The 10,628-nt window shown below is 42.8% G+C and overlaps 1 long non-coding RNA gene across 2 annotated transcripts; it reads right to left on the bottom strand.

The window, feature by feature from the left end:
* Positions 1 to 4,067: 4,067 nt before the first annotated feature.
* LOC138237722 (uncharacterized) lies at positions 4,068 to 10,290 on the bottom strand. 2 transcript variants are annotated; one of them, XR_011189079.1, is made up of 3 exons: positions 9,438 to 10,280; positions 7,205 to 7,347; positions 4,068 to 4,496 (listed from the first exon to the last, which is right to left on the bottom strand). It is a non-coding gene; the product is annotated as an uncharacterized lncRNA (long non-coding RNA). The 2 variants fall into 2 exon arrangements; XR_011189078.1 differs by lacking the exon at positions 4,068 to 4,496 and having other exon boundaries at positions 4,508 to 7,347; positions 9,438 to 9,607; positions 10,205 to 10,290.
* Positions 10,291 to 10,628: the final 338 nt, after the last annotated feature.

Genomic DNA, 10,628 nt, shown 5'->3' on the forward strand with positions numbered 1-10,628 from the left:
AGAAGGCATTCACCCTGGCTTTATCATGTAGTTGGTTTTATACCCTTTTTTCCATCCGAAGATCTAATACTTGGAGTAGCCCGGCCTTATGGATTCCCTCATTAGGTAAAACAATCACAATATCACATAACTCTTTTGAGGTAGTTCACATAAATGCTATTTCATACAGAAATTCCTTATAAATGCTGCAGGGCATCCTAGCCCAATAGGTCTGGGGTGTCCCCCACCCACATCAGTAGTTGAAACTGTACATCTTTTCCCAAGCATACTGTGACAGCTTGTATCTGCTTTAAACACAACCCGTGCCCCCCTACTCCTGTAGCCTCCTGTTACCCGTTAGAAAACTTTATATCACATCTTTATGCTGTTTTAGTCGAAGAACAGGACAAATGTGCTCCTGTGTCCCGCCGTTACTGCACACTGTAAGATTATTTCACTTGTATTTAAATCCTGAGATAAACTTAGGAAGGCTACAAAGGGGCTTATTAGTTTAAATCTATTATTTCACGCAAGGCTCTCGTTTCAGCTTCTGACATGTTCTTTAATTGAGATATCAGCCCCTTCTGACCCTCACTATCAGTAGGGTTATGAGGGGGACCCCTTCCCCCTCTGTCACTCTGTCTTTTTGCTTTTAACAATTGTCTACAGGCTTTATAAAAATGGCCCGGTCTATTACAATAGCGACACACTGGCTGTTCCTTTTTCTCCTCTTTGGGAGCTTCCATATCTCCCATTTGCAGTGCTCGCACTTTAGCATACATGCTTTGCTCTATCTTCCTAGCTTCGCGAGTTATTAAATCAAATCTGTCTCCGCTCTCCGCAATGTCAGGAGAACGTAGCTGCACATGCTTGGCAACATCAGGTTTTACTGTAGCAGTCTTGGAGTATAATAAATGTATCTAATGTGAATCTGTTTTAAATTTGCACTATTTCTTCTTTTTGTAACCTGCATCAGAAATAAAGTATACAATAAGCATATTTTGTTCCATGTAAAGGTTCGTATTACAATTGCCACTAAATCTTACCGCAAAGCATCATTTTATATAGACTGAAATGCAAAAATAAGTGAGATTATCATGCAGAAAGTGTGTTTGCAAACTTTGAATTTTTGACCATTTTTGATTGTCAGGTACAGTAACCTACTCAAGCAAATTTGTTTTATTACTGTGGAAGTATCTTCATTCACTTCCTTTTCATCTGCTAACCCGGAGTATTCTATCCATAGAATTATAAACCTTTCTGTAAAATCTGAAACATCCTCACTTTCCTTCTGCTGACATGCTGTTACTTTTCTCCAATCAGTTTTCGGTGGGTAATGTTCTTTCAAAAATCTCCACACTGATTCCCACCCTTCTCCCAGGTTCTTTCTTTCACACACCTGTTTTAACTGCCCTGCCTTTCTTTCACCAACTCTTCTCAAAATCATTGCCGCTTCTATAGGTCTAATCCCATATGTATCCTTTCAGTCTTGAAGTGCACTCCAGGTTTGCTGCATGCCTGACTTAGGGTGAGGCACTTCTTTAGCCCATCGGTCTCTATCCTCAGGTTTGGATTTGTACCCGTCTTTGTCTTCTGATCTTTCACTACTAGATCTCTCAGCCCTGCTTATACCCCTAACTGGGCTCGGAGACTCTTGTCTTTTCCCTGTAAAAACGTTATGACCTGGGGGTTGCCAGGACCCGTCTCTATCATATGAAGTGTCTTCCCAATCCGACCCCCCTTCTGGATACGGCCAGTCGGGATATCTGTCCCAGTCCTCATTTTTGCCTTTTAAAGGTCTCAGATCTGGATATAATTTAGGTGTTACATTCACATTACTGCATTTCCCTAATTCGTTCTTGAGACGTTCTATTTCTTCTTTTGCTTTTTCTTTTTCACTGTATAGAACTTCATTTCGTTCTGCCAAAGCTTTTAGCTTCACATCAAGACATCAAAAACAATTTAGACATCAAGAACCATCAAACATAATTAGTAATTGTCTTCATCAGCATATGTACTCTGTATACAGTATATAACTGTATTTTATATTAATTTAACTTTTATTCCAAGCATCTTCTTCTGTTCTAATGCTGTATTAGGCAGTTTTCACAGGCAGTGACTGTAAAATGTATTTAATTGTTCAAGGATTTTCCAAAGAACTTGTTAAAACCTCCACCTTGCAGCTACCCCTCAGTTCACTCAAATGACTGGGGTTCGAGACTGCTTGTCTTTTGGCCAGGAGGCTGGCTGCCTACTAACCAAATGGGTTAAACCAAATGTTTCTAGGTAGTGTTTTAACAGAAAGAATACGGTTCTGGATCCCGAGATGAAGTTTTCTGCAGTAAACAGAAGAGTTTACTGCATGCAAGGAACAATAAAGCCGAAGTCTTGTTTCCCGCAAGAAACAACAAAACAGAAGTATTGTTCCAAGTGTCGGTACAAACTTTTAGTTTATATAGCCCTTCCTTGCCACTTCTGATGTCACTCGTTATTATAGTAAAGGGGGGAGGTCATGTGTTTGGCCAGTTTACAGCCTTTTGGCCAAATGTTCAGGGATTAAGTCCCCAGGGAGTTTCCTAGCTCGCATCTGGAATCCTTATCAGTTAACCCCCTTCCTGCCATAAACTCCAGCCTTAGAAGTCTAATCTTCATGCAGAAAGGACTTAAAATAAACCTCGTCTTCACATCTTGTTTCTTACTTCATTCCCCCCTTATAAAATATGGCATACGTCAGTACTGCCTATTTTTTACACATACAATGTCAGGGCAGATCTTTCCTTTCTAGATGTACGGGCATGCATTACCATGACATTGTGCGTTCCACGGTTACAACAAGATGTGATTGATGTTTTTGTTCAAGTGATAGTTACAATTATACATATAAAACAATCCTAATCCTACAAATAAATAAAGTCCTACGCCAGGACCCAAACGCAGACCTCAGCCATGTGGAGATCTATCGTCAGGATCTTGGAATAGCAATATTGACCCAACTCTGATTATCATTTTTGGCTGGTAGATATGACAACACCAGGAATGTATTGATACCATATTCCCCAGTAATGCTCCTCAGGCCTAACAAGCACACTGTTGGTCCACCTTACGACACAGACACAGAAACGGTAACAACATTATTCTTTCTGTTCACTCAGTCTCTGGTGCAGTGGCTCGGTGACAGTGCAATGCGTGGATCCAGCGATCTCATCCTGTCGCTCAGATGGCAGAGTCAGTAGTTAGTGGCACTTGTTATGGTCCCTCCCAGCAGGGTTGCAACATCTGGCAGAGTATCTCTTCTTCACCCACACCCACTCGCCAAGTATCCGGTCATGTCTTCCCTCTACTGGAGGTCTCCAAGCATCCGGCACCTGTTCACCAGCCCTGTGCACTGCTTCAGTTAACAAACCTACAATACTCTAATAGAGAGTTAGTAAATCCAACAGTCTGTTAGCCAAACTTGGCCCTCCAGGGAGTTTCTTTGGCTGCCTGTGATGATCTCAAATGGGCTCAGTCTCACAATTCCATTTGCTCCAGCCCGCAAACTGCACAGGACCGCAGGTAGAGCATATACCCACGGTGTTCCTTCGGTTGATATTTCCCTAGTTGGACTTTCAGACTGTGGGTGATGGGGGCAATGTAACTTCCACCTCACCCCTAGTGAGGCGATTACAACCTGGCACACCTTCCCAGTGTAGTATGCCCCTAGATCAGTATCCAAGGGGCAGGGCAGTCCGCACCACAGGATCATCTTTGTCATACACCTGGGTATCCGCCAGCATGAATTTCTGGCTACAAAATGGCATTAGGCTGTGAGGGCATGCAGGGCATCTGGTGTGCTGACGGCCCCACATCCCATCATCATGCAACCCCACATTCTTTTCACATTTTTTCTAACCACATCTATTAGAGGCCTCAACCTGAATTCTCCCTTTTCCCCAATAAAGGTTTCACAGGGGTCTCAGACTCAGACCCAGGATTATTTAGTGTGTCATTTACACCTTACTACAGCTACTTCAGTTGGCAGCTGTAAAACTACAAATGAGATCAGAGACAAACCCAGTATTCTTAACTGGAGTCCCTGCCTTGGTGAGAGAATCCTATTTTTCCATAGCCATCCAGAATTGTGGCCTACATGCAACAAATACATAGATTATATACATATACAGTAACCCTTTAACATCTTTCTTTTTACAATCTTCCATCAGTGCTCTAAACTGGCTTGCTGCGCAGAGGCAGTGGAGGGGCATTTTCCGGTCGTTAGCACCTCGAATTCTGTTGCAACAGCTCAGCCTGTTCTCTGTTCTCCCTTATGCGCCAGACCCATCAGTAAACAGTATTACATTTTCTTAAATTTTCACGGTCCCCCACCCTTTAGCTACAGCATCTAATGGTATAATAGTATCCCACCGGATGGTGCCTACCTCCATGCTCCTGCGTCAGCACAGCTGCCCAGAACCCATTTTCCACACTTACATACAAAGGAATGGTTGGTCCATCTGAGGAAACCCCAGTCTCAGCACCTGTAAGAGAGCTTGTTTCAAATTATTACAGGCGGGTTTTGCTGCTGGAACCAAGGCAATCCTGTCCTTGTACTGCACTTCCCCCTTAATTAGATCTGTTAAAAGTTGTGCTCACCCCGTAAAAACATTGCACCCAGGCCCTGTTAAAATTACACAATGCTAGACACAAAAGGGCCTTATCATAACTGCTTAATATTAGACACTCTAAACCTGAAGCAACTCAGACTTGTGGGTTTCCTCGTCAGGGGAAGCACTCAGAATACCATCAACATACTGAGTGATCACAGTCAGTTGAAGCCACGTGATACCCTGTTCTGGATAGTCATTACTTGTAATGCTGCATAGCATCCCAACCCAACAGATCTGGGATAGAACCACCCACATTCGCATGATAAGAGCACGTAAATGGTAGAATCAATGTTAAAATCTGGTACTCAGCAAGTAAAACTCGCTGCCCCAATACTCCTGTGGCCTCCTTCCGTCTCCCCATATACATAACTCTATAGCACACTGTGAAGTGAGACAAGCATGACAGTAGTGCTCCAGTATCCCATAACAGAGAAACCAACACACCATTAACAGTACACTTTAGGTTTAACCCCTTCTACGCACTGGACTGGGACAGACTTAGGGAGGCTATGAGGGATTTACAGGATCTAATCTTTAGGTAAACAGATCCCTCACAAGACTGTTTATTCTCCCCAGACAAAGCTCTTAGCTGGTTGACACATTTTTCACTGTTCTTCCCTGTCAGTTGAACCACAGGGCAGGTCCTTGCTTCCTTTATCCTACATGCACTTTCTGCACTATCTGGTTTCAAGCCATTCAAATAAATTCAACTGCTGTTTCAACTCTTAGAACTTATTGTATATAAATACAAAAACTGTTTATCTAACTCATTTAAGTCCACCTGTACTGTACTTATACGTTTCAGACACTCTTATATTTTCCAATCTCTTCAAGTTGATTTTCGTCAAGTCTCTTTAATTACGTCTCTAGCCAGTCCAGCTGGCTAAAAGCACTCGCACCGCCATTTAGTACGCACTGCGGTCTTTTACACACACACACACACACACGTACATGCTGACACACAAATTCATAAAACACACATACAGATCAAGAATATATTTTTCTCTTCGTATTACAATGCGCTGTATTTTGTTTCACATCAACATGTATCCTTTCTCCTTTTAACAGCGTAACTTCTCATAAATTCGACATCACTTATTATCCATGTTTATTTTTTTTACCACTGCTCAGACAGTCCTGCTCAGACCAAAAACCATCTGACAGTCTGTACCCCTTTCTCAGCATTCGATCCTCCTGCACAGGCTCTTTTCACTTTTGTTTTAACTCTTTGTAGCGAGTAAAGTATCTTTTCTTTCATTTATTTCTTTTGGGTTTTTTTTTCTCCTGTAAACACACTTTTTAGTAAACACATTCCAATTTCTCTTTCTTTTTTTCCCTCACGTATCTGCCACCACTGGTGTGGGCCGCGTACCAGGGTGGTAGCTACATCCTTGTGCTTTTGCCAATACTCATCTGCTTTCTTTACAGGTCTCTTCGCCCCAAACTCCTTCTGACAAACTCAGCTTCTTCTTGAATTTTTCTTACTTTTCCGACAACTTACACTTTTCCGATATATAATCAGACAATTACACTACTTTCTCAAACACCCAGATAGCACACATGTTCGGTTTCTTTAAGAGTTACTTTGTCATGTGTGAGGTAACAGCTCATACAGTAGGGGGATGCTTTCACTTGGAAATCCTGTGCATTCCTGCTCTTATTCAACTACGGGCGTCTGTTACCTTCAGATCTAAATGCCTCTCAGAGTCTTTAGAGCGGACTTACACAGCACTGTTCCAGGCAAGAAACGAGACCTCGAAAACTCCCTTCCTGGATCAGTAATTCACCATCCCAGAACACCAGCATTGCTGCTTTTGCCCCGGGGTGGACTTAAGCACTGAGCTCCAGTCAGAGCTATTCTCAGATCTCAGCGTCCTTTGAACTTGCTACTTAGTGCTGTTCTCTTTTATTATGAGGTGTGTTTATGTTAGTGTTGTGCATGTGTATATGTTCACAAACAAGGAAAACACATAAAAACATACATATATATCTTCTACTTCTCTCATATTCCCTTTAAAACATCAAAACCCACCCTCCGCCAATCCGTGCACGATCAAGGCATAGCTCATCTCAGGACTCCTGAGCGCAATTAAGGCCAAACCAGTCCTGGATTATACGTGCATTTAAAGCACCACTACAGCTTCAGAACTCCTGGGCACATTTAAAGCCCAACGCAGTTCTAAGCCTCAGAACTCCTGTGCGCAATTAAGGCCAAACCACTTCTGGATTATGTGCCTACCTTAAGGCACAACTCAGTTTTAGAACTCCTGTGCACATTTAAGGTCCAACCCAGTTCTGAGCTCTGTGGTAAAGATCCAAACCCGTTCAAAAACTCCACACGCAATTAAGGCATACACCAGTTTCAAACGCCTCTGCACAATACTGCTGATCACCGCCTGCCAGACCAAATTCTGGGCTTACAGCAAACCACCCATTACATACACCGGTGTCTTCCCCGGGCCAGAGGTATTCAGGAACTCACGTTAACTCCATCATCTCGGGTGATTCTCGCAGGGAGCAGAGACTTCCTAATCAGTCAGACGAGAGTCTGGACTTTTTTTAAAAAGAGGAGTCCTTACCTCTTAGTAATGTGCGCGCTGACTGTCTCTCCTGCCGATGGGAAGTTCTGCGTCTTCTGGAGCATCCGCCGACTACGCCAAAATTGTTGTAAAAGAAAGAATAAGGTTCTGGATCCCGAGATGAAGTTAAACAGAAGAGTTTACTGCATGAAATGAACAAAAAAGCCAAAGTCATGTTTCTCGCAAGAAATAACAAAACCGAAGTATTGTTCCAAGTGCCGGTACAAACTTTTAGTTTATATAGCCCTTCCTTGCCACTTCTGATGTCACTCGTTATTATAGTAAAGGGGGGAGGTCATGTGTTTGGCCAGTTTACAGCCTTTTGGCCAAATGGTCAGGGATTAAGTCCCCAGAGAGTTTCCTAGCTCACATCTGGAATCCTTATCAGTTAACCCCCTTCCTGCCATAAACTCCAGCCTTAGAAGTCTAATCTTCATGCAGAAAGGACTTAAAATTAACCTCGTCTTCACATCTTGTATCCTACTTCAGTAGGTATTGCAAGCATTCACAAAACATTCAGTTCTTGGATGTTGTTGTCCCTAGTTAAATAAATGTTATGAACACAACTCTAACGGCATCCAATAATAATAATAATTATAAGACCCAGTAGAAAAAATATATAGAATTTATGGAAGTGTTTTTAAATTCTGTTTGTGTCTTTAATGATTGGGATTAGACTCTGAATATACTGTATGTGTATGTGAAAATGTTTTTATACTGTACTTCACCAAAAATACAAACACCAGCAACGAAGTCCTGAGTGTGACGAGTAGTTACAAAATGTTTTATTCTTCTCTTTTTAGGAAAGTAAATTAAATCAGATCTGTTCTGTTAATTTGTATGAATTCTTTTTTTTTACAATCCTAGGTGTTTATGCAACAGATTCTTGTGCAATTTAGTTTTAGCTGAGATCTGAGCAGCTGATTACTCTAAACACTATCCTTTCCTTTCCTATCACTATCCTGTTCCCAGGGTGGTTTTGTTGCTGGCTACACAATTGCAATTTCTGTTTCTAATTTGCTAATACTGGCACTGACATTGATACTAACAACACATCAGTATTGTTTTTTTTAGGTGGAGCAAGTACAAGTAAAAGTATATGAATACTATGAATTACTATTCAATGCTGTGAAACAATTTACGTCTTGGTGTCCTAAATATTTCAGAGGACTAAAATTAAAAACTTTTACCAGGACTGGTCCAGCTGGTCTCAAAATCGAGCCATGCCAGGATTCCCCAGGGTTAACTTGTGCTTGTCTGTTATTACAGGAGAAAGCATAGCTACCAGTAACAGCCCACAAGATGGGGCACATCCAGGACCACTGGAGGAGCGTGGGGATTGTTAAGAAACGCCTGCGCATGACAGGGAGGGATGAATCTGCAGAGGAGAGGGATAACGTCTCTTTTCCATCTCTGAACAGTACCCTCCATTTCACAGGTCAGATCAGCATCTCCCACACATCTGCACTGATTTTCTTTCTCACTTTCTTCCACCACTTTCTTTCAAGGTCAGGTTTTTTTCCTTCTTCTAGAGCTTTTTTACTGATGCCCTGAGGCAGAAGCCTTTCACTGCTGTAGTCAAATCAGTGGTGACCAAACTGATCACAGAACGTTTCCCCACTCTTTTGTGACCTTTAGATGAGCTGTCCCCTGCCCTTAAAGGGGACAAATGGTCCAGAGCACCCTGGGCTGCAATGCTTCTCTAGGCCGGAGCTGGCCCTCACCCAGAGCCTTCAGTTTCTGGCCTCTGACAACTGGTAGGCATAAAGCAGTACAATCAGCATCCACCTATTCCGTTTTCTATGAATACAATTCTGACTAGTGAAAATACAGACCTTGTTGCCCATAGCTCTATACAGTTAGACCTCTTTCCTTGTCCTGGTTGATATATTTCTTTCCGTTCACTGAATTCAGGGAGAGGAAGGTTGACGGACTGACCTTCATAAGGCGTCTGTCCCAACACCACCCCGCCATCCTGATCAGCAGACTGCACAATGTTTCCCAGGTGCTCGTGCAGGAGGTGTGATCTCTCCAAAATATTAATTGTTCATTTGTATGATTGCTTTTCACCGTTTTTGTATCCATTCTGATCCATTTATAGAGAACGGTTCAAGAGAGGGGCACAGACGAGGCTCTGCAGTGCTAACAGTGGTTTGCCTTTCCCCAGGTGAAGAACTTGCGATCAGTTGTGTCTAGGATGGCAGTGATGTGTCTGGGAGACATGTTCACCTACCTGCAGCAAGGGATGGACCTGGAACTGGGCAACACAGTTAAGGTGCTGCTGCACAAAGCCGGAGAATCCAACACCTTCATCTGACAAGGTGTAGACAGCACACTGGACTACATGGTGCAGAGCTGTACTCCTGCTCGTGCAATCAACGCACTGCTGAATGGAGGTCTGAGCTGAGGGCAGAAATATACAGAATAGAATAATACCCAAAATCTTAGGGTCTGACTCCAGGAGCTGTGAAGGGTCATTTACGTTTCATGGAGCTTGAAATCAAAGCATGTAATAAAGAATGTTTACTTCAATGCTAATATCCATTCATTTTCTAACCACTTTCTCCAATTTAGGGTCATGGGGTAGCTGGAGCCTATTTCTACAAACAGTGGGTGTAAATCAGCCCAAACCTCGGACTTGTCAGCAGTCCATCACAGGACAGACACAGACACCTGCACACTCACACCAGAAACACATGAGAACACACAAGCAGATAGCACCCCAGGTCCGAAATTGATCCCATTGGTTACTGCGTGGCAGTATTGCTAACCACTGTGCCACCATTCTGCCATACAATGCTGACATACCTAACAAAAATGAAAAAACAACATGAGACAGCGAAATACAGACTTTTATAATTTAAAAAGCAACCTGGTTAAGCATTGGAAAATGAGGGTCACATGGATAGGCGACAAGCTGATATGGCTTCAATCAAACTAACAGCTCAGTAATATACAATACACCTGAACTCCAGAGTGAGGGCGTGTATGGCACATCACCTGGCAGACCTGGTGGAGAGGATGGGTGCACGTAACCTCCCCAGGGATATCACCAACCGCATCCTGCCTGCTGCCACTCGGCTGGCACAAGACGACTCTCAGGAAACCAGGTACAACCTCGCGTTTTTCCTAGACGGGTAAGATGGTGATTTCCTTCAAGGAGCCAGCTTTGCAACTCCGTGGTGCAATGAGTCTCATGCAAAGATTTGTCATTTCAGACACTTTGGACAGCGGTTGCTGTCTTCCCTGAAGCACCGACTTTGAGCAAAAGGTACTGTCTGTGGTCTGCGGTCCTGTATTTTACAGTACAGCTCTAATTTTCAAACGGAAACATTTCATTTCCTTTAAATTGAAAATGTTGTTCTAAAATGTATAAAATCACAATCTACATTCACAAACACTTAATAGGGGACAATATACATCA

This window comes from Lepisosteus oculatus, chromosome 3 (assembly GCF_040954835.1).
Source record: "Lepisosteus oculatus isolate fLepOcu1 chromosome 3, fLepOcu1.hap2, whole genome shotgun sequence".
NCBI lineage: Eukaryota > Metazoa > Chordata > Actinopteri > Semionotiformes > Lepisosteidae > Lepisosteus > Lepisosteus oculatus.